Genomic DNA, 25381 nt, shown 5'->3' with positions numbered 1-25381 from the left:
TTGTTTACTAAATTGAGATTTCAAAGCGAGTTTGAAATTTAAGGTCAAAATAGTCAAAGCTTTGGTCTTAAATTTGAAATGCACTGTGAATTGTCACTTTATAAGATAACATTGATATAAAGTATGGCGTGGAAACCAGTACAGACTGGCCCTTGTACACCCCACAGAAAATGGGGGGCGATAAACCCTTATTTTACCTGATATAATACCTGGGGGAGAGATTCATTTATTGGTGGTTTCAATTAGTTACAACACCCAGCTTTAAATATTTTTAGGATACATTTCTCTGTAGCCCACGATTTAGGGCTCAAAGCCTTCCCTGGGGCTTCCACTGTGAGAAAACCTAGGTTTGTAAATTACGTGCCATTCATCAATTGATTGAATAGGTTTTAGTCTGGGAAACTGATAACATCTGCTTCTGCATGCTTGTTGGCTTTCGTTATCATTCAATCAGTGTGAGTAAAACTGTATTTAGTATTGTGAGCAAACATACTGTAATCATAAAATCCACAACATGTCAATATAGGGAATGATTTTCTGAAATATCCAGCCGCTCGTGGCATTTAACTGTAGCAGTCTAAAACAATTCATGTGAGTATAAATCCTGATACATGGGAAGTGGGTGTATCATACATACTGCAAATGTTCTCTAACTGGGGAAACAGATTGTCTTGTCATCTGTAAAACACTTCTAGGAATTCAGGGTGCTTCTATATTCTATTTAATGTCACAATTTAAATACATCCAGTTTATTAGCATTATTTTATACATTGCTGCAAACTGGTATATTGTGCATGAAAAAGATGAATATTTACCCTTCTTTTGTAAAAATAAATAAAAATAAAAAATAGCTACAACACTATCACTATTTTCACATTTCTCATATTTTTTCTGAAGAGCGTTGATGAATTTGACTCTGTTTAAAAGAAATATGATGTGTACTACTCATTGAGCAGGGCCCTCCACCTCTCTGTTCCTGTACGTCCAATTGTCTGGTTACAATTACATGTCTGTTAGTCCACCCGTTGTACAGTGCTACGGAATGTGATGGCGCTATATAAATAATAATAATTCTGTTCCTGTATAGATAGATATTAGATGGATGGATGGATCAATAGTGACGGATGGATAGATAGATATACACTTAGCAATGTGTTTTATGTGCTTTTCTTGAACTGTAAACATTGCTGAAAACTAGGTCACCGATTCATTAATGAAACACCATAACATATTGCATGAGAAACACTTTAGAGAGGAATTGTCATTTCCTGCAAAGTATGCAAATTAGCTAACACGTTCAGTGCTGTACAGATGGCGCACGTCTGCCTACAGAAATTCTCGAGGAAATGCCAAGCTCGCATGCACCCATACAGCATTTCTCTATTAGATGCTCAGACATGTAAGCCTAAAGTAAAGTTGCCCCAACACAGAAGTGTTTTAGATTGTAAGCACGTTTGGGCACCTACTGTGTGAGTATGTTAATCATATTTTGTTAGGATTAGGGTTTTTCCTCTGTTTCCCTGACATTTGTGACATTTCTTTAAAGGGTTAGTGAGGCCTTAATAGAAACACAGTTTGAATGAAAGTTGCTGTTATAACTTAATTTACTTTTTATACTTTATACCATTTTGACCACAACATTGTGAAAGTGAATTGATTTGTCCCATGTGTCGTCATGCTGAATGTTACATATTTTCTAAACAATGAAAAATGTACTCTGCATACACAGGATAGACATGTGGAATTACACAGTTGATGCAATAGAAACATTTTTACTAAATTAAAATAAACATTGATAAAGAATATTTTTGCTCTGAGCTACTTAAGGTTGTTATCAGTCTTCTTCTTTACAGATTGAGAAATATCTGTACAATACAGTACAAGGTTATCGGTATTAGTTTCACTGTGAATCACATTGTATGACTGGCAGCAATGCTTTCTTTGACCACTAGGGGGATTATGAAGCCATCACACCTGGCTCTATGTTACTGCCAGTTTCTTCTATTGAGTGGGTGCTGGCTACAGTCCATGTATTTGCATAATATTCACTTGGCAGCTGTTCCAATTTTATCTGCTTATCAGATATGAATTCCTTTTTGGAGTCCAGCATTGCCAGGCATTCATGAATAGAATTTGTGCATGGCCCAAAGCAGCACTTACTTACCTAGTAGCTAAAATCTGCAGCACAAACAAAAGGTTATAGCAATACTCTTCTCAAGAACTAACACAGGTATTACAGACAACTGCGAAAAAAGTTGCACTTCATTTTTTTTATCTTGTATTTGGGCGTTATTATATCAACAAATGTTTTTTCTCTACAGAGCATTTTAATTGTTATGAGACTGAGCATTAAGAGTTGCTGGGGGTGGTTTGTGGGCTGTAGATCTCTACTGGTAATGGAGGGAGAAGGAGAATATTTGTATTTATTAATTTCTTTTCATTTCACACAAGGCAGCTGCTTTTTAGCAGCACTTATACTCAACTTGGAACAATACAGAGAAGGGTATGAAGGACCCTGCACAAGGATGGATGGCAAATTCCTGAAGTGTTCCATATTTAAAATAAAAATAAAAGAAAGATCAGTAGTATAGTGTCCTGCAAGGTTACTTAGAGGGAGGGAATGATGGTGCTCCTTTAGATGACTGCAGGGTAGGAGTGCAGGGGAACAGAATTTTAGGGCACATGGCAAAATTATGGAGGGATCGCGGTTCGTGCTTGGTTTTGCTGCTAGGGCTTCTACCAGGCTCTGTTTTCATTGAGGTCATGGCACATTAGCAGCACACTGTCCATGGATAGAGAGGATGGAACATAACATAAAAAGCAGGGATATGTTGTGACACATCCCCAAATCTCTGTTAGTATAGGGGTCAATGGACTTTTGCTTTATCATTAGGCCCCAGGTGTTTCTTTAACCTAGCAACATCCCCGAGATGGAGAACTATGGCTAGCAGACTTAGGATAATTTATGTTTTGGGGTGTAGGTGTAGAGGATAGCATTACAGGGTTTAGAAGAATTCGGTTTAGGGTAAATTAGGGACACAAGCAATGAGGGGGTGCTCTATGGGAGAAGGGTGAATGATGCCATCTGATGAGGTGCTGTACTGGAAATGAAGGATGTGAGTTTGAGTGCACCCTTTATTTATAATAATATAAATGCTTACACAGTGCAACATAAAGCTGACATAACATTATTTAAAAAAATAAATAAAATGATTTCCCTAGTGAAACACGGTGTCCAAACTGATCAACTACTGCAGACCTCAGTGCTGAATTAATTCAAATTAATGCCCTGGCAGTACAAACATACAAAATTAAGCCCTGTGTTAAGACTCCCACGACTCCTGGGCAGCAGCAATGACTATCACACACATCAACCCTAATACATACAATAAAAAACATAGAAAAAAAAGTGACTTGCGCACTATCCCAAGTCCCTTTGCACATTTAAATAACTGGAGGTTTATTAGTATCCCAACAGTGGCCATTTAAGTGTAAGCTCACTTGCATCAAGGCAAAACCTCTTTGGGGAGTCCTACACTAACAATTCACCTTGCTGTCTTCAGCTCAAGGCACAATCTCTAATGAGACACCGAGGGTTATTTTTCTAAACGCCCTACATACTTATTAACCCTTAATAGGGAACACATGGGATGGGTAGCAGCATTGTAACATGACTGTGTGATACAAATCCAAATACAAACATACACAACTGAGCCCTGTGCTCAAACTCCCACTACTCCTGGGCAGCAGCAATGACTATAGTACACTTGAGTCCCAATACATCCAATAAAGTTACATGCGCAATATCCCAAATCCCTATGCACGTTTAAATATCTGGAGATTTTTTTTAGTATCACTCCAATGGTCAATTGGCCTGGTAGTTACAGAGTTAATCCCACAAGTTATAGGCTTACCATGTTTGTAATTCAAACTAGACCTGTACATGCACCAGCCACTTGACTTTTTTGGGGATGCTTCTTTAATATGGGAACACACAGAGTGACTACCGCATGTTGTGAATTAATTTATTTTAAGAACTCTTTTCCATTCACACAAAATATTTTGTTTCACAACTTCCCCTTCATTCTTCTTTTTTTTATATATATATATATATATATATATATATATATATATATATATATATATATAGACATTCTATTTTAGATTCTGGCAAAAGTCGGGAAATATAATCAAAGCACTGTTCACGTTCTAAATAGAAGTGAGGAAAAAAACAAAACTCCAAATACGCTGCTTTTAGATTCTGGCACTGGAAAATTAGTAATAAATTAGAATATTTTGAGGTTCTAACATCATAATGCTGCAGACGTTTTATACCATTCTTCAGCAGCTTGCTACTTAGGGATTTCAGGAATAAAGATATTTGTTTTTATATGTTGTTACAAATATGGATATTGGCTATTATTGTTTAAGTTTTTATAACGTTTCATCCTTAGTAAAGCTAGAAATATTGGAGATAAATGTGAGTAGTTTGTCTTTTTCTGCTATTTAGTCTGTCAGTATCTCTAACATGTCGCTTCTAGCCCAAACAGGCTACCGGTGCCTCCCACGCTCTTGTCATAGAGTCTGTTTTCTAAGTGAACACTTTAAACCACACCTGTCTGCACCCTCCAATTCACCTCGGGCCTGGCCTTTGCACTATCAACTGATGCCCTGAGAACATATTTGTCAGGATGAAATATTGCCGCTGCTTTCAGGTAACACCCTCAATGTGTTATAAAAAATAAATAAATAAAAAGTTATACCATTTGCCCCCTTTAAAACACAAAACCCTTAGCTGAAAAGGTGAAACACCATTTAGTTTTTCAATTGAAAACACAGTATAGCAATTATTGTTGGTTCCTACAGTGTTTGATTTATGATGCAGAGCAGGGTTTCTCGACAATGAAAATATATAGTTCTCAGTATTAGCTTTATTCACTAAAGTGAGAATTTTGAATTTAAAGCAAAAGCAGCCATATTGGAATTTTCCAGTTTGGCTATTTTGCCAGTAAATTTTAAATTCACTTTGAATTCTCACTTTAGTGAATAATCCGGTATATGTTTTTTTACACTTTCCAGCATTTTGTCAAAGTACCTCAAGGACTCTTTTTACTCTCGGTCTGCCAATATTTTCATAAGGATTAGCCTGGGACCCCGTAACAGTTGCATTATACTCTGACAAACTTAATAAAGTAATAGATATATATTAATTTACTGGTTTATTGAGTTTACTGGAACACTTCAATGACATATTATCAGCATGGAAATACTTAAAGTACCACTATAGGCAACCAGACCACTTCAACTCAATGAAGTGGTCTGGATGCCAGGTCGCTCTAGTTTTAACCCTGCAGCTGTAAACATAGCAGTTTCAGAGAAACTGCTATGTTTCACTGAGGGTTAATCCAGCCTCTAGTGGCTGTCTCACTTACAGCCGCTAATGGCTCTTCCGCGATTCTCACTGTGAAAATAACGGTGAGAAGACGCTGACGTCCATAGGAAAGCATTGAGTAATGCTTTCCTATGGGCTGTTTGAATGCGCGTGCGGCTTTTGCCACGCATGCGCATTTGGCGATGACGTCGGCAGGAGGAGGAGAGTTCCCTTGTGTCGAGGGAGCCCGGCGCCGGAGAAAGGTAAGTGGCTGAAGGGGTTTTAACCCCTTCAGCCCAGCGGGAGGGGGGCCATGAGGGTGGGGGGAGGACCCTATTACCCTATAGTGCCAGGAAAACAAGTTTGTTTTCCTGGCACTATAGTGGTCCTTTAAATCAAACTCACCTTTATTCCTGCGGTGAGAGAGTTTCTTTACTGCAGCTTGCTTCTTCGTACTCTGATATGTATTATTGATGCCTTGTGCCCATTCAGATGCTTCTCATACCAAAGAGACAGTCACAATAGCTCTCATAGAGAAACATTGACACCACTGCTTCTTCATGAGAAGCACTCCGCGACAAAGTTCAAAGCAATGAAGCAGGAAACCAAGTGGGCTGTCTACTTGACAGTTGCAAGGTGTTACTAAAGGCATTTATAAAAGTGCAGAAATTGTTGCTTCTATAAATAAAACCTGCAGGGATATGCAGTTAACCCCTAAGCCACTTGGATAAGGTGAAGTACTTTAGAGAAATGGAGTGTTCTTTATCAGAAAATAACTTCAGGCAGTTTGAGATAAATATCTGTTAGGTAGCCATCCTAAATCAATAATTCTGAAATACCAGAAAAATAGGCAGACGAGGAAGCCAAATTTGGGAACTCCCAAACAAAACCAAAGCAGGCCAGAGCACTTGGAACAGTGTGGAAGTGACTGAGCAGAACACAGAGAGCCGTCTGAGTGTAGAGGAGATATTAGGTTTATATAGGTCATTTCACAGGCAGCGGCTCTCTACTGACTTCAATAACCCTAAAGGAGAGTTCATATATTTTCCTTGATTTTTTTTCTTAAAGTTGATCTGCTCATATTGCCCTGTCTGTGTTGTTATTTGTTCATTATTCTATTTATTTATTTATTTCATACAGATTTCAAACATTTTCTTCCCTCTTTTTTCATTTCTTTTTGATGTAGACCTTACTGCACATTGTTATCAGGCACATTTTTCTTGCTTTATATTATAATAATATTAATTATATTTGTATATTTTAAAAGGATTTTGTCTCCAGAACAGGTAAGAGAAATAGAAGATTATAGTCACCTTCACCTGGAGTTTCATACAGACACTTTATGTAGGACCCTGGACTACTCCTATGTCTAAGTCTGTACCCATTATAGATGCAGGGTGCGTATAATGTGTTTGTTTATTGTGAATTGTTTTGTGTGCACTCCTGTCCTGCTGATGCTGGTTACCAACTAGCGTCCTCTGCTATATGCACTACCTGAATAGCAAAGCTTGTTCATTTGCATATCCAGGCAGATTTGCATATTACTAATTCTGTAGGCAAAAGAGATATTTTGTGTTAATTATTGTCTTCCCCACCCCTTTATAAATATGTCATTATAAGTTTTTCTATGTTGTCTTATGTGATTATATTGTTTGTATATTTTTTTTTAGTTGTCGTAGTAATCTATATGTAATGAGCAAGTGGGCTGGTCCTGAGTAAAACATAATGCTGAGTATGATGGCTCTTTTTGTACCTGTGTGTCCTGCGTGGATCTTTAGGGATCGCAGTAACTGAGTCTTCAGACCTGTCGGCTGGCTCCATGATCCCTTTAGCCCGGGGGCAAATAAAAAAAAAGAGCCTTTAAGTGTCTTTGTAAAGACATAAGCATTTACTATAAGCTTAGCTACAGAAGAATAGGCAGAGGGACGATACCTGCCTGGAAGAAGAGTCTGGTTGGGTGGAAGAATTCCAGAGAGATCCCAGTCATTCCAGGCTCGCTTACCAAATGCTAGGAAGTGGATTTTGCAGAGGTACTTGGCCGACATACAGGAGCTCCGGTAAAAAGATTACAGATCTCAATGTCACTCTGTAACCTAGACTGGACACAATCTAAGTTTCTTAAACTTTTTTACTTTGAAATCATTCATTTTCCTAGGTCAGTCTAGATTGCTATTATAAAAAGAATGATTACTAAAAGGTCTTCATTTACAGCCAGGGGCGTATTAGCCGCGAGGCAAACAAGGCATTTGCCTTGGGCGGCATTTTCCAGGGGGCGGCAAAAAAAGCCGCCCCCCAAATGCCCAAGGCAAATGTCTTGTTAGCCTTGCGGCTAACAGACATGCTGGGCTGCTTCTGGGCGGTCGGGCGGCGCTGCTGGGCGGGTGGCGAGGGAGCACTCCCCCTGAGCTGTCTGCTCAGCTCCCTCGCGCGCCGCAGAGTGAGGCTGGGAGCCGGAATATGACGTAATATTCCGGCTCCGCCTCCCAGCCTCACTGTGCGGCGCGCGAGGGAGCTGAGCAGACAGCTCAGGGGGAGTGCTCCCTCGCCGCCCGCCCAGCAGCGCCGCCCGACCGCCCAGCAGCCACTGGACCACCAGGGAGAAAGATGACCCCCCCCCAGCATTCCCAAAGGTAAGGAGGCTGGGGGGGTTAAAGTTAAAAAAAAAAAAAGCTGTTAATGTGAGTGAGTGTGTGTGTGTGTGTGTGTGTGTGTGTGTGTGTCTGTGAGTGAGTGTGTGTGTGTGTCTGTTAGTGAGTGTGTGTGTGTGTGTGTCTGTTAGTGAGTGTGTGTGTGTGTCTGTTAGTGAGTGTGTGTGTGTGTGTGTCTGTTAGTGAGTGTGTGTGTGTGTGTGTGTCTGTGTCAGGGATCTTACCTGGAGTGGGAGTCCGGCAGGCAGAGTTAAGGCACCCTTTGCAATTCAGCACAGACCGAGGGGACTCAGGACAGAAATCCCCAAGGGTGTGACACAGTGCACTGGGGCTGAAATAACCAGTGCTTCCTGGAACGCAGTACAGACAAGGGAAATCCAGAAGAGTAGTCGGTAACAGAAACAGAAGTCAGGGCTGGCGGCAATCAGGCGAAAACAGTAGACGAGCAGGAGATCAAAACCAGGCGTCAGATAAACAGCAGTGAAACCAAAGGGAACAGGAAACACGATCTGACAACGAGGACCAGACTTGCGAGGTTTAAATAGGGAGTCTCAAGCAATGATCATGGAACCAGGAACAGGTGTGCAAATCCCAGGCAAACAGGCTCAGGCTACAGGATACCAAGAACATCTAGAAACAGTCAAAGATGCGTGGAGACCAATGTAAGGATCCTGACTGGGATGCAGGCAACTCAGGTTCGATCCCAGCCAGAGCCAAATACACAATATTGTGTAAAACACAATGATGATCCTGACAGTCTGTTAGTGAGTGAGTGAGTGTGTGTGTCTGTTAGAGTGTGTGTCTGTTAGTGTGTGTGTCTGTTAGTGTGTGTGTCTGTGAGCGTGTGTGTGTGTTTTAACCTGTGAGTGTGTGTATGTTTTGCCTGTGAGTGTGTGTGTATTTAGAATGCGGGGCGGGGTAAAGGTTGGGTGGGGGTGGCGCGCGGGGGGGGCGCCTGAGTTTTGTGCTGCCTAGCACAAAACCAGGATACACCACTGTTTACAGCAATGCATCGCGACCTTTGATAAGCAGTAACCATAACTGTGATCTACATTAGAGAGCGGTGAAAGGATTATTATATTTGCTAACTTGTTGGTCTGGGTATTTGCTGGTGGAGGGGGGTTAATACAGAGAATAAGCTTGCAGATGAAAGCTGATCATTCTTTTGGTCCCAGTTTATGGAATACATTCTTTATTTTATGTATTTTAGCTGTCTTTTACTTCAGTGTTTAGGGAGGGTTGGTCTCAAATTGTGGAATTGACTCTACATCCTATTAAACATGGCTTTGCCAGTTCAGCCAGCTGAAAATACAAGTTTAAAAAAAAAATTCAAAACACCAGCAGCAAACGGGTGGGTGAAGAGGTCTTTATTGGCACAGACACATACTTGAGCTGATTGCTGTCTCTTTTTTCAGCTGTAATTTGTATGGATAAGGTTTAATGAGCTCATCATTCTACACACTCACCATGTGTTGACAAGTGTAGATTTAGGGAGCCCAGACATACGTAGCAGTGACTGTAACAATGTACACAGGTCTTTGCTGGTGTTTTTTTTACCTGCTTCGACTCTCCTGGGTGTGTTTGAACGACAGGGTGGATCTGTAATTTACTAAGTATTTATGGTCTTCTTGCTGTTTTATAACACATTGCAGACAGGTGTAACTAATGTCTGATGGGGGATACTACACTATGGGTACTGTGTGCTAAGCTTAGCAATAAATACTGCTGATTATACCTTAATCCATAATAATATTAATCACTCATTATTTTGTTTCTCAAAGTTTTAGGAGGAATTTCTATAAAATATAAATATTGCTAATATTTGAAATGTATTCACCTGCTTTCACCTTGATTGTCATTTTATATTTATTGGGAAAATGTCACAGTGTGCTAAACTGTTTTCTATACACATTCTGTTTTTGGTTATAATGTCATAAATTACCAAACCTTTCAGTGATTTAGTCAGTGAACATTTTTAAAATGTAAAATTTTTATTGTAAGATGCAGACATAACACATTTGCACAAGTACATATGGTTTGGCATAATGGTAAACAAAGAGTCACACATATGACTGGCAGTCCCATAGAATACTGGCATTGGTCAACAAGTAACGTCTAAACATACATTTTTACCCATCATGTTTTGTAGGTTGGAGGGCAGAAATATCTCTGTATGTGGGATGTTCACATCCCCGAGATCTTAGGTCTTAGGGTGGGGGGTCCCAGGGGCAATGCAACGCTGGTAGCTATAAGCTGCGTAGCCCTCTGGAGGGTGCGGTGGATGTCTTTGTAACCTCGGTGAAGTCACAGGAGTCCGTGCAGGTGCACAATTAAGAATCCATAGTGTAGAATATACATAGAGCGTGTAAATCTTGGAATGCAACTGTGTGGGGACCCAGCCAGATCTCGGGTGCGGTTCGGGGTGTACTGGGGGAACCGCCAGATCCGTGGTGAGGATATCTTGTCGTGTGGTCCTATCGGTCAGTAGCAGTGGGTAGAGGGCCAGGTTCCCCTGTTTCAGGATATGTTGCTATCTGTGTGCCCTTGGCCACTCTCCTTATTATTAGAGGGTAGGAACCTAGGAAGTTAGGTAGTCAGGTGGCCTTACTCAATTTACTCGCATTCTTAATTGATTTTCAAGCTGGTCTCAGGGTGTGTTCGCTAGATTTGGTAACAACTAGTTTCTAATTGCTTGGGGGTTGAACTTGAGAGAACTTGGGGGGTTAACTGGGAGCAAGGGGGAGAATGAGTCAGTGAAAATTTTAAATTAATGTTCTTAATAGTTGAGCAAGGGGGAGCAACAATTTAGTAATGGCGATCATCTTTCCCATATAAGACATAAAGAACTCCAGAACGCATCTGCTAGAGCAGCAATCAGAATACATAAATACAATAGTATTAAAAAAATACAATCTGTTGATTTTTTTAAAGTGAAAAGAAGTTAACACAAACTCTGTAGTTAAAAAAACTCTACACATGTCTACATAGTGTAATATTTTTTTTTGTAAATCTTTCTTTTATTATGGCATATGCGTCATGGGGTACAAAAGAGAAAGAGGAGGCATTGTGGGGTAACATGAGTTAACAATATCGAGACGGTGTACAATGCACCTCAAAGAAAGATTGCCATGTGTTTTTTTGTTTTTTTTGTGAAACAGTCATGTAAACAGAATGATACAAGCTTGGTTGAGAAACAAAAGTAGTGAGATCAAGTAGTTAAACAATACAAGTACTTGGATTTTTAAACTGAATAATAACTAGCTGTACAACATTAGCAGGTAGAGACATAGGAGAGACACAGATTCAGAGTACTGCAATTTTGCACACAATAACATGGGGTTTTCAGCGCTATGTTTTTTACCTGACTACAGGAGAGGCAAAGCAGTGAGTTAACCCGTGATGCACTCTACACTAGCCCCTTTCTAGGCACTGGAGTGTCACCAGCTAATATTCGGTTAAACTCATAATGTGTACTAAACTGTGCATGTTTATTTACGTCCGATGTTCCAGGCTGCACTATATATAACCGAAGCTGTTTAGCTAAATGGCAGGCATAGCTCTAGTCTGGCTAGGTATAGATTAAATTAATGTTATGTTAGCCTCAGCGTATAAATCCATCCCCTGCAGAACAAGCGTATTAAGTTTGCATCGCTAGATAATGCTACTGTCGTTCAACAAGGTTAAATAACAGGCTTATGGACTAAAAATTATAAGAGTATAACATTATTACAGGAGCACAAAAGAATAAACGTTCAAGATATATCGTAAGTTGCTATCGTGAGGCATTTGCCATAGGGGTTGTGCATTAAGTAAGGGCTGGCTTGCTAACTATGTGCTATATAAATACATTAGTACAGGCTAGGTACAGGTTAGGTTAAACAGCAGATAGATCAGTTACGAGTAATAATAATATTTTCGCTGTGATCTGGAGTCTTGGGTGGCATGCCGCCCTGTAGACTGAGTAGTCCCAGTTGTTGTTAAGTCCCTTCATCCTATGCCTTCCTTCAGGCTGCGTCGGTCCCCTTGCTGTGGGTCTTTCGGAATCAGCACCTCAGTGGGCCGCGGAGGGGATTGCCACCCGTGTCGCACACCGGTATCCAGCCTCTCTGTCTCCCGGTCAGCGTCGCGGTTGCTGTTACATGCTGGTGAGGAGGGAGAAGCGCTCGGTTTAAGGAGGGGGGTTGGGGCTCCTGAGGAGTGGGCAGGTGGGATATGCTGGTGAGAACTTCCCCTTGGCATTGGGGCGCTTGTGCCGGTGCCCCGGGTACCTGTTACTGCTTTTCGTTGTGCCGGTTCATTGGAGGTACGTGAGGGGCATCCGCCCAGACGGCGTCTTAGTGCTGGGCGAATCCAAGCTGCCACAGCTTTAATTGCCACCAGAAAGGGTCTCCGCTGGGCATGAAGCTTCGTCCAGAGTATAGAGCTGATCCGCTCATAAAACTCCTGCGTTTGTTTAGGAGGTTTAGTTAGTGCGTGGTTAGTAGCTTGCCTCTGCCGTGTCGCCATTTTGTTTGGGCCCAAGCAGTCTCGTGGTGCCTTAGGTGTTGGCGTTATAAGCCTGCTGTACGGGTTCGTCGCTTGTCTCCTGGGCGACCAGGTTTGGATCGGGATAACCCCCACCGATCCGGGGGGGGGGGGGGGGGGAACATCGTGCCACCGGTGCTGTTGACGAGAGGACGGGGAGATCGGCCGCCTCTCCCCTGTTCCCGCGCCTGTAGGCCGCATTCCTGCATCCTTAAATTTTGTGGACCGATTCTCCCGAGACGGATATCTCCGTGTTCAGTGGGGCATACCGAGCTCAGGCAGGTTTGTCTCGGGGTGATGGGAGTCGTTTTTGCTTGTCTTTTGGCAGTTTTTAAGATGTAGCTGCAGGAGCTCTGCAGCCATGCGTGTGATCAGGATGCTGGTCAGGCTCCGCCCCGTGGTCCTTTAGTTTTAACCCTTTAGATGCAGGAGAGTTCCCACTCTGACTCCCTCCTCTCTTCCTCCTGTGCGGCTCCCGTTGTAAGCTGGGAGGAGTTTACATAGTGTAATATTTAACTGATTGAAAAAATGAAAGTGTAAATGTGATATGCGAAAGGTCGAACACCTTGCCATCAGTACTTGGTTATATTGTTTGTCGCAGAGATTACAGCTTTTGTTTTCTTGCTTTGTGAATTTTTCCCCACCCCAGTATGGTATTCTTCTAGTTCAGCCCAGAGATTTCCAATAGTAATCTAGTCTGACTCTGAATACTATTCCAAAATGTTAACGTTTCTTTCTTGATAGTTTAAAAGTTAATAGTTGATATTGAGGTGTCTCTATGGAATATCTAACCCCTTTTCAGCATTACTTTCCTCACCATCTGTCGGACATTAACCACCAGGATTTGTTGCTATTTCATAGAAACCATTTTCCCCTCTACCCTTACAATATTTCCTACGAATCTTGCTTCCAACCGTGGGGAACACCCTGCCAATTGCTTTGGAATTTCTTACCTGCATCCCAGGTATATAGACCGGCTCCCTTGCAGCCTGCAGTCGCACTCGTGGCGGGGGAAGCGGACAATCTCCCGACCTTGAATTGAAGCATGATGGCTTTGGGCCCCGTAACCCCCCCCCCCCCTCTTTGGACCAGTGGGGAATATCCCGGTCCCCACTGGAGTATTTGTGTGGTCAACTTCATAAGAAATAAAGTCTCTCAACAATTCAGAGAATCTCAGTCTTGTAGTTAAGATGGTTGCCCAACCTGGGCCTACGACCACGTGCACCTCCTCACAGTCGCCCATACTCATGGACCCGCTCCTCATGGCGTTTGATCACATATGCGCAAAATTCTGGGAGATTTTGTAGCTCATGGACTTACCTTAACTCTTACTGGCCAGGTCGCGGCACCCCAGAGCCTTCCTGCTGACCAGCACCACATGAAGGGATATTCCCAGCGAGTCCCAAGAGCGGCAATGCGGAGGAGAAAGCATAAGAGGCCACCATGGCGGTTGATCAGGTATCACAGCTCTTACGTCCTAACCTATGCATACTCACCCCGACTGCGGGATAATTAGTCTCCCCATCTCTAATACAAGCAAGCTCTGGCTAAAAGCCAAGATGACCTCCAGGAGAAGAGAATACCAGATGGGCTGAATGCTTGGGCTCAATGGAGCAGCGCCATCCGAGTGCCTGACAGTGAGAGGGAAGCTGGGACTTAACCACCAGGGGCATTGGTTGAGTTGCCCACGCACTACACCCTCAACTTGAATATCCTATTGCTGATCCCATGGTGCACAAATTCCAAACTTTATCTTATTACATAGGTTGATGTGCCTTAATTGCCCACCTGCAATTTTTATAGTTATTTTTCATTATCCAGTGGTACTTATTTCTCGCTCCTGCATACAGTTCTATCCTGGGACTTTGTTTTCATTCCATATCTGTCTGACAAGATAGAACTGTGTTCCTAATGTCTATAATACTTAAGTGTGCAATTTACTCTTAGTTTGACATACACAGAATATTGTTGTACTCTTCTTATTGCAGCTGATTTATGTGAACATATTCATGATGTATCAAAAAAAAAAGTTTAAACATCAGATTTCTTTACAGGAAGAGTTTAGGAAGGCTGTGTAAGTCGCATGCAGGAAGGTGTGACAAGGCCTGCATAAACAAAGGGATTTAACTCCTAAATGGCAGAGAATTGAGCAGTGAGGCTGCAGGGACATGATCTATGCACCAAAACTGCTTCATTAAGCTAAAGTTGTTGCTTACAGCATCCATTTTAAAAGTTTTTTGGTAAATGTATTTTTTGAAGTGGGTTCTATTTTGTTTTACAGCTTGCAAGCTATGTCTTGGACATTTGTTGGTTACATATATATATTTATTTTTTTAGTTTTATGGAATTTCATGGTGGTAATTGATGCTGATACTTGCAGGTTATTCATCTAAAAAGCAGTGTGACTGTGGAGACTAAATACCTTTTCAAGCTGGGACAGTTTCTCAATCATGTAGATTTAGGCTCGCTTTAATTGAAGGAATAAATCAGCCTCAGATCCGGGAGCTTTTGCTCATGCTGTTCTTGGAGTCAGTGTCCCTATACTACCCGCGTACAGCAGTTAACGAATTCCTAAAACAGAAGGATGACCTGGAGATAACAACGCACTGGTGATACATTCACAGATATTAATGGTTGAACATGAGGTTTCATATGTGGCCGACCTATAATAATTAACCAGTTTTAGAATTTTCATGATATGTATTTTTTTTTATCAGTTTGAATCAGCATGGCTGGTGAATATCTTGGAATGGGTAACTCTCTTCCCACTGTACAGCTGCTGCCTGATAATGAGCACTCCTGCAAGGTCACATCTGGATGGAAATTCATGAATGCTCCTGCATGATGGATTTTAATATATCGGGCTCGTTATGGTCAAGATTCTCAACCTTTGTGAAAGAGGCAAAAATGTAGCACATGACATTTGCTTAGTAAAATCTTGAGTGACTCGCCTCTCAATTGGAATATATCACCTTCTTTGGATTCTATCACAGTATCAGAGGTGTAGCATTTCTACAATAAACTATTTACTGTAGGTATTTAAGCCCTGACAAATATAATGTGCCTATTATAATAATTTGGGACCCACTACAATATCATGACGACCCAGGTAGGGGTAATGAAAAAGACATTAAGATTCATTGCATTATGTAAAAGTCTGTTACTTACAAATTCAGCATTTTCCATTTAGCTATGTAAAATTCTAACATCCTATTTTCTTACGAATCCACTTGTTTGGCATGCTTCTCTTTGTGTGAAAACATATTCTAAAAGGAGCTCTCTGGACACCGTTGGTACACGGTTGTTATGGTGCCTGGAGTGGTCCTTTAAATACACAACGAAAGGATTTGTTTTGCATAATAATTTTGGGTCATTTTGTGAAAAATAACTAAATTTTCAATGTTTCATTATTTGTTTACCTCCTCTGCCTGTAATTCTCTTTGAAGCTATTGCATATCTTAATATCCTCTGCTCAAAACCTTTTCAGCTATGGATCAAAATGAATGTTTGTCTTCCCCTAGGCTCTGTTTCTTTATTATATGACCCTACTTCATGTGTGGCATGTAATCAAAGTCAAATTCAGAACTGAAACAGACGGCAGATACTCAACCACATTGGTTTTTGGTTTATATCACTGCTTCCTTTATTGCAGCCAAGTAGGTTAGTAGAAAGGTCCGAGTCTCAGAAAACAATAGCGTCTAAGATCAGTACAAAGAATCTGTAGAGTTCTCTCACTGGTATAAATGTCAAGCCATGAAATTGTATCCCAGTAGTGTCTAAAAATGCGAGTTACAAATCATTTCAAGTATTGCTTCGTGAATAACTCTAAAGGGGAGAGATATGAAAGTGTTTTGACCTGAACAAAAGGTGCAAAGTTGTTCAGTAATCACCAATGGAATGTTCCTACTGATTTCATTTGTTTCCATGGGGAGTATACCAATTTTAGAACTTTGCACCACTTATCTGATCGGTTAAATCCCCTCCTAATTATTTGAGAATACCTACTGACACCAGCATAAGTCCATTAGAGCACCACAGACTGAAACGATGCTTCTATTAAAATGTTGAGCATTGTTAGTTTGTTTCTGGTGCACTCTGCCTCACTCAGATTCTGCACAAAATATAAAACATATAAAAATAAAGTAATAAACATAGTCGCAGTACCTTAAATAAACTCTGAGACTGTGTCAATAATTGAATTATTAAATTGACATTCTAGGCATCAAAGCCACTTTGTCTTAATAAAATAGTCTTGGTGCATAGATCCTTTTTCTTTTTAATGTAAAACATTGCAGTTAAAAAGAACCCGTAATCTTTGTATTTTGGCTAAACTACACCTCTTTTTTCTGTCAGACATAATGACACTGAATGCTGTGAATGCATAGAGAAGTAAAGCACCTGATTGACGGAGTATGGTGATTGTGTGCATGCATTGTTGGACCCCAATGCTTCTCTATGAGAACCTTTGGATTGGGCCTTTATCTTCAGCACTAATGATCTCATAGAAGGTAGGGCCACTGTGCTGAGGAGACTGTGCCAGAGCTGCCTCCCAGATCTGGGACACCGTTTGGGAGTTATCCTGCCCAGCCGCCATTAGTAGCGTTCCCTGGGTACCCTTGGTGTGGCACTTTACCTTCATGCGAATAGAACCGAACCCTGGCTCTCTTGCGGCCGTCCGCATGAACCAAACCCACGAATAGTCCTAACTGTACTTAGCAGCAAATGTTATGGAACTGTTTTTGGCAAGAGGTGACCGTGCGGTTCCCAGACAACTTGGTTTGCGGTTTTGAACCACTTTGAAATCCGCCAGGAGAGCGCTTTTTGGAGGGAAGGTGTCTGAGACTAGGGGGAACAATCGCTACCTAAAAACCAGGCGGAGCACCCAATATTGCGCTGCAGGAGCTTCCCAAATCTGACCGGCAAAAGCACAAAACGCCCTGGAACTATTATGGGCATAGGACCACGTGTGCAGCCGGTCAAAACTTTAACACGGTAGCGTTTCCCCTACACTGCATGGATCTGAGCGCTATTTGGAGAACTTGGGCGCTTAGATTAGAGCTATTTAATGATGTAATTAATGATTTAATGATGTAGTTATTTGTGGGTTTATTTTATGTTTTTATTATGTTTTTGGGTATTTTTTGTTTTATATTTGCCTCTCTGTTCCTGGGAGATAATTGGCTTACTGGTCTTTAAATGGACTCTCCAGTGCCAGGAAAAGAATACGTTTTCCTGGCACTGCAGGTCCCCTCTCCCTCCCACCTTCCATCCCCGGTTGCTGAAGGCAACCCACCTCCCATCCCTGGTTTCTCCCTCCCACGCTCCTCCCTGTCACCACGTCAGCCGACGGGGGAGACTAATCACGCCCGCCTGCGGGGAAGACCGCAATGCTGCGCACGCACATTAGAAATGCTTTTCAATGCTTTCATATGGGGATTTTAGCGACGCTGGAGGTCCTCACATAGCTTGAGGACGTCCAGCGACGCTATAGCACAGAAAACCTGTGCTATAGACCAGGAAGTGCCCTCTACACTTGCAGGGTTAAGGGTAGTGGGAGTTGGCACCCAGACCACTCCAATGGGCAGAAGTGGTCTGGGTGCATGGAGTGTCCCTTTAATGCAATTATTTCCCAGCCCCAGAGATTCCTGGGAGGGGCTTGTGCTGAATACAATGGAAACCCCCTGCTGGGGTCTGTGCATAAAAGGAAGAGTTTGGCTCATTAAGATCAGTTGTACTCCCAGAACTATGTGCCGTCTAGTTACTGGGAGGGGAAAGGCTATAATCACTGCTTAGCACCTTGTTCCAGCTCGTGGAGGATTCGGCGGGTAAAGTCCTTGTAAGGGCTAGAGCTCCCAGGTGTCACATATTCATCCACATATAAAAATGTGATTAATGACATTTACTGTTCTGACAGGAAAAGTTGTGCCGAGCAGCAATCTAATCCACATGAGGGTTTGTGCTGAGCAGCAATTATGCAAATGAGAACCTGGTAACTGTCTTTGGGGTCAAAGGCCGATTACAGCCTATCAGATCCAGAGGAGGGGTATTTAGGCCCAGTTCTCATCCTGCTCAGTGACCTGTCGTGGTTTCCCTAGTGGTTGTCCGAGAGCACGTTCCTGATTCAAGTTTCTTCTGGTTATTTGACTTTGGCTTTGATTTTGACTTCCCTGTATTCTGGTATCCCTGACTTCTGGCTTTCCCTTATGTCCCTTATGTCCCTTATGTCCCTTATGTCCTTATGTCATTTCCCTGTGAGTAAGTAGAGCTAGTCCCTTATCCTACTGCAGTACAGAGAGGCTCCAGGAGGACCCCAGTCAAGCCACAGCGACAGGGGCAGAAGCGCTGGGGTTTTCCTGGTTCCAGCTAGGAAGCGGTGCTTGGCGGAGGTACCCAGCCGGGGTACAGGGAGCTCTGCTACAGAACACATCTTACTTAAAAAATATCGAATTTTGAACAGCATTCTCTCACATGTCATTGACTTGTTTTACAGCAGAAGATATACCCAATCCATCCTTTACTTTATTTGAGAGAAGTCTTTGTGGCGTCTTGTGGTACCCATTACAAATATATAACTTGGGTCAAAGTCACTATTCAGAATACAACTACATTATAAATACTGCAAATACAATAAAGAATATAATTTTCCAAGAAATCTGTTCTAATCAAAGAATAAAAAAACTATCCCACTGACCTGTGATCTAACCCACTTTATACAATATGTAGAAATAAAAATATTTAAACACATGGTACATCGTTTAAATGGAGGATAAGTGTTCTGCTGAATAGAAAAAGGAAGGGCTGTGCAAGGTTACATCTCTGAGTTAATTAGAGGAAAATGGATTAGTGGTAACATTATCCAAACAATATTCACATTTCTCAGTGCCTACATTTTCAGATCAAGGCTAAATCACACTTTGGTTCCTTTGTAAGTGACATGATCCTCTCGATTCATCCTTACTGCTTCACTTGCTTTCTCGGCAAAAGGTCAGGGAAGCTTTTCAAAAGCGATTGAAAGTCAGAGTGAGTTTTGTTAAGGTCACATCTCAGGTCAGTTGTCAGACAGATGGGCCCACAGAAAGCCTTGTGTTCGCTACGTTAGTAGATACAGATGTGCCTAATATGCTGATCATGTTTAATAATCACACAGCATTTACTATATGGATACAAATCGTTGCGTTAACTGGGAAAATCGTTGCACGCTCACACTTTGCATCTCATTACACTTCTGTCATTACGCTGATTTGAAGTGCATTTTTGACATCCTCACAGACACCATGAGAAAATGATTGGTACGATTAGGAATTTAGGGGTTCTTAACATAAATATATAATGAGAAACACTTATAAAACATGCAGAGGGCATGGTTTGTATAATTCTTTACGACATGAAGATATACACTGCCCTTAGATGATTGTTCATAGGACCCTTACTGGGTTTTACTGGGGAACCCCAAGAAGTATCAGTAAGGGAGACAGTTTATTTATTGTCTTACAGAACAGATTTATCCCAGTACTTCCTTTCAACACAGCATTTAATTCACATTCCCGATAAGACCCTCACTCATCATACTCTAAGAGAAAGTTTACATTTGAGAGTAATAATATGTTTTAGTATCATGTTCTCTAGTTAAATGAGCACATCGTGTAAAACTTTTCGTCACTTTTTTTTGACACTTCTAAAGTTCTTTGACATTTTTTTAAATCTAGATTTGGAACAGAGTATGAAGACATATGTTCTGTGATCAAGCAGCTATTTCCAGACCCATCATATCTTCATGAACCATTTGAGGAAGATATGAGGAATATGAAAATGTGACAGGAGTACTAAGTCTAATGTTAAATTAAAGAGCGAGCTATAGCACAGAGCAGACACACACAATGACTTGCTGAGAGTTCTGGGATATCTCCATACATCTGCAATGTTCACCTATTAAATTGATTCCAACCCAATTATTGATGCTGGCATCATGACTAACATGGCAAAGAAATCCAAGCAGAATAGGTGGATGGAAGCTTAGGAGGCCATGATATCAGAACTTCCTATATACGGTATATATATATATATATATATATACACACTGTGTGCAGAATTATTAGGCAAATGAGTATTTTGACCACATCATCCTCTTTATGCATGTTGTCTTACTCCAAGCTGTATAGGCTCGAAAGCCTACTACCAATTAAGCATATTAGGTGATGTGCATCTCTGTAATGAGAAGGGGTGTGGTCTAATGACATCAACACCCTATATCAGGTGTGCATAATTATTAGGCAACTTCCTTTCCTTTGGCAAAATGGGTCAAAAGAAGGACTTGACAGGCTCAGAAAAGTCAAAAATAGTGAGATATCTTGCAGAGGGATGCAGCACTCTTAAAATTGCAAAGCTTCTGAAGCGTGATCATCGAACAATCAAGCGTTTCATTCAAAATAGTCAACAGGGTCGCAAGAAGCGTGTGGAGAAACCAAGGCGCAAAATAACTGCCCATGAACTGAGAAAAGTCAAGCGTGCAGCTGCCAAGATGCCACTTGCCACCAGTTTGGCCATATTTCAGAGCTGCAACATCACTGGAGTGCCCGAAAGCACAAGGTGAGCAATACTCAGAGACATGGCCAAGGTAAGAAAGGCTGAAAGACGACCACCACTGAACAAGACACACAAGCTGAAACGTCAAGACTGGGCCAAGAAATATCTCAAGACTGATTTTTCTAAGGTTTTATGGACTGATGAAATGAGAGTGAGTCTTGATGGGCCAGATGGATGGATTGGTAAAGGGCAGAGAGCTCCAGTCCGACTCAGACGCCAGCAAGGTGGAGGTGGAGTACTGGTTTGGGCTGGTATCATCAAAGATGAGCTTGTGGGGCCTTTTCGGGCTGAGGATGGAGTCAAGCTCAACTCCCAGTTTCTGGAAGACACCTTCTTCAAGCAGTGGTACAGGAAGAAGTCTGCATCCTTCAAGAAAAACATGATTTTCATGCAGGACAATGCTCCATCACACGCGTCCAAGTACTCCACAGCGTGGCTGGCAAGAAAGGGTATAAAAGAAGAAAATCTAATGACATGGCCTCCTTGTTCACCTGATCTGAACCCCATTGAGAACCTGTGGTCCATCATCAAATGTGAGATTTACAAGGAGGGAAAACAGTACACTTCTCTGAACAGTGTCTGGGAGGCTGTGGTTGCTGCTGCACGCAATGTTGATGGTGAACAGATCAAAACACTGACAGAATCCATGGATGGCAGGCTTTTGAGTGTCCTTGCAAAGAAAGGTGGCTATATTGGTCGCTGATTTGTTTTTGTTATGTTTTTGAATGTCAGAAATGTATATTTGTGAATGTTGAGATGTTATATTGGTTTCACTGGTAAAAATAAATAATTGAAATGGGTATATATTTGTTTTTTGTTAAGTTGCCTAATAATTATGCACAGTAATAGTCACCTGCACACACAGATATCCCCCTAAAATAGCTATAACTAAAAACAAACTAAAAACTACTTCCAAAAATATTCAGCTTTGATATTAATGAGTTTTTTGGGTTCATTGAGAACATGGTTGTTGTTCAATAATAAAATTAATCCTCAAAAATACAACTTGCCTAATAATTCTGCACTCCCTGTATATATATCAATGAACTGCAAGTGATGTTGCTAGATGGAAAAAAGACGAGGGGCTCAGCCCAAGAGTACATGTTATGGCCTCTCCCTAATATATTGACTTAAAGGGACACCCCAGGATTTGATAGATTTTAGTAATATGCTGTGTTTTGTGCATGTTCAAATTTTTTTCATTTTTGCACAGAAAAAAAAACATGTTTTGCATAATGCTGCACCATAAGCCAGCCTCTGTAGCCAAACAGACTTCCAAATCAAAAGTATGCTCACAGTCTTTAGTCCCAACAGTACTGAGTGAGCTGCTTTTAATTCACAATCTGGCTGTAGGCAGTCAGAGAAACTACAAACAGATAGTGATATCCTTACATGTGTCTTCCTAGGTGCCCTCTTCTTCGAATGCAGATTGGTTTGTAGATCAGGTCATTTAGTACTGAGCTGTGCATTTGATAAGGAAGTATTTTTCTGGCATGAGGGTATGTGGCTAAAGGGACAGGCATATTATTCTGCAAAGCATTTATTTTATGCAAAATACAGCATATTAATGAGGCCAAAATCTACCAAATGCATTAAAGTGTCCCTTTAAGACCTTCCTAAAACCAGCCCTTGAGCATGTAATAACTCTAAATCCTCATGGGTTCTATAACTCACATTGTGACCCCAAATTCAGAGTACTGCATAAACTTGTAGTGGTAATCTCCTCACCTGGTGTATTAACACCAGGCCATGCTGTATTCACCATTCACCCCATTACATTAAAGCCCTGCCTGCACAACAATACTCCTACATTGAGCTGTACAATAAGTCTAAATATGATGCATTAAAGTGTCACTAATGATATCATTTGAGGTGTTATTTCTCTCTCAGTATTACAGAGGACTCACAAATGGCAAACAATGAAATAGTACCAGAACTATACCTGAGGCATTTCAGACCCTCCTCCAGGCTCAATTAATTTGTGTAACACTCCTCATGTGTGAGCAAAATATTCTCCGCTACCTTGAACCCCTAGTAATTATCCAGAAGATTGGGGTTCCAGGTGTTTGTCAGACATCTCAGAGTTGGGGCAATTCTTGCAAGCATGTGTGCTCAATTTATCAGCTAAATCAATCTTTGACAATGATTTAGAATCTACAAGTTGGGATGTCACTAATGTACAACCTTTCTACGCAGCCAGGCATTCCAGTGCACTCTACTTAATAGTGATAACTCTAAGCTGTTTACATCTGACCCTAGAGAGATATTGCTGACGGCACTGTCTATAAGATAATGACCCAACAAACTTTTTAACTGATGGCACCACTGAAGTGCTAGACCTAATGCTTTAATAGAAACTCAGTTGTTTACCAACTAAATGAATGGCTTTGCTCTTTGTTGGTTATAGCAATTTGAAATGATGTTTACTGATAGTTCTGATAGTTTATGTTTTTTGCATTTCTTATAGAAGCTATTCGGCTTGAAATATTAAATGACATTCTTATTCTATATTACTATTATTATTCTATAATTTAGAAAATGTGCAGTTCCTCTGTGTTTATTGAAGGTGGGATTCAGAAGTACAAGTATGAGCAAGAACATAGACTGACGTCATGAAGGATGATGAGGAGGAAGAGTTGACTGTTGAAAATATCAAAAAATATTAGACGGGTCAAGTAGAATTAGAAGAATTTAGTGCTACTTGGATTTAACGACAAGTAAGCCACTGGCCATTTTGGTAAGAGCTGTTTCAACAGAATAATTAGAGAAGAAAACAGACTGAAGTGGTTCAAGTAGAGAGTTCAAATCAAGGATGTAAGTCAGTCGGATTGAAGTTATGGTTGCGTGCTTAAGAGATGCAGGTAAGACAGAGCTAAATTTACCAGTTGTTCCTTTACTGTACTGAAGGAGTTAAGATATCTTGCCCAGTAGCTCCAAAATAAGTTTACATCAAATCAGCCGCTGCAAATACTCTTTAAAGCTCTAGTGATTACGTCGGCCGGTGGGCGAGACTGATCTCGCTCACCGGCCGAGGAGACCTAATGCGCATGCGCGGAAATTCCGCGCATGCGCATTACGTCTCCCCATAGGAAAGCATTGAAAAATCATTTCAATGCTTTCCTGTGGGGTTTTGAGCGACGCTGGAGGTCCTCACACAGCGTGAGGACGTCCAGCGACGCTCTAGCACAGGAAACCTGTGCTAGAACCCAGGAAGTGACCTCTAGTGGCTGTCTAATAGACAGCCACTAGAGGTGGAGTTAACCCTGCAATGTAAATATTGCAGTTTATGAAAAACTGCAATAATTACACTTGCAGGGTTAAGGGTAGTGGGAGTTGGCACCCAGACCACTCCAATGAGCAGAAGTGGTCTGGGTGCCTACAGTGTCCCTTTAAGGAGTTAATTTGAGGGAATTCTTCCCAGTTAGTCTAAATGGTATGGAGACACTGGCTGAACTTTATAAGGTTACAAACCCTGATTAGTCTCCCATCATTAAGCCTAATGATATACTTGAGCTGAGTAGAAGATTGGATGATTGTTTAAATGTCTAGTTTCCTGGATTCCTATGTAGAGTTCATGCTGTGCCCTAAAGAGCACAAGCAACTACAAAAAACCCAATAAAAAAAATAACAATATGCACCATCATTAATCCTGGCTACTTCCATATCTCGTTGTCAGCAAAAGTGAAGTCTGATCTTTACAGGAGACATCTTAGAAGATTATTTGCTGCATTTTGGCATATTTACTGCAGGAAAAGCAGATTGATAAATATCCATGCATTGACCATTTTACTTCACATATGTTTGCATTTTCCATTTTTTTTCCACTAGAGCTGTGTAAGTAGGCCTCTTTAAGCTGGAGAATTAGGTCAGTCTGGCTAATGAAGAACATTCTACAATTTCACAGTAATGTTCCAAAACTGAGGTAACATAACGAATAGCATGAGCTTGGGTAGTTTGCACATGTCTGTAGACATTCACTGAATGGGTGTCTGATTATGATCACGTGTTGTCATTTAACAACAAAAACACTGCAATGGAATGCCAAAAAGCTGAGCATTGACTCAGAGATCCATAGTGGTTAAGTAGTACAAGTCTCTATATTAAGTACATAGGTCTTCCCGAAATAGAACGCCTTTCAATTCTGCTTGTGCAGGAGTAAAAAAATTCCAGATTTTTGAAGGCATGAAGGTCGGAATGTTAGGGCATCTCTGCAGAGACTGCTGTGAGAACACATTAATATTTCATGTGGAATGTA

At 41.3% G+C, this 25381-nt stretch overlaps 1 non-coding gene across 1 annotated transcript; it reads left to right on the top strand.

Moving 5' to 3' along the window:
* The first annotated feature begins 2455 nt into the window (after positions 1-2455).
* LOC134566243 (U6 spliceosomal RNA) lies at positions 2456-2560 on the top strand. Its single transcript, XR_010083997.1, has one exon. It is a non-coding gene; the product is annotated as a U6 spliceosomal RNA (small nuclear RNA).
* The last annotated feature ends 22821 nt before the right edge of the window (positions 2561-25381 follow it).

The sequence above is a fragment of the Pelobates fuscus genome, chromosome 6 (assembly GCF_036172605.1).
Source record: "Pelobates fuscus isolate aPelFus1 chromosome 6, aPelFus1.pri, whole genome shotgun sequence".
NCBI lineage: Eukaryota > Metazoa > Chordata > Amphibia > Anura > Pelobatidae > Pelobates > Pelobates fuscus.
The sequence above is the reverse complement of the archived record's forward strand: the minus strand, read 5'-3'. Positions and strand labels throughout refer to the sequence as shown.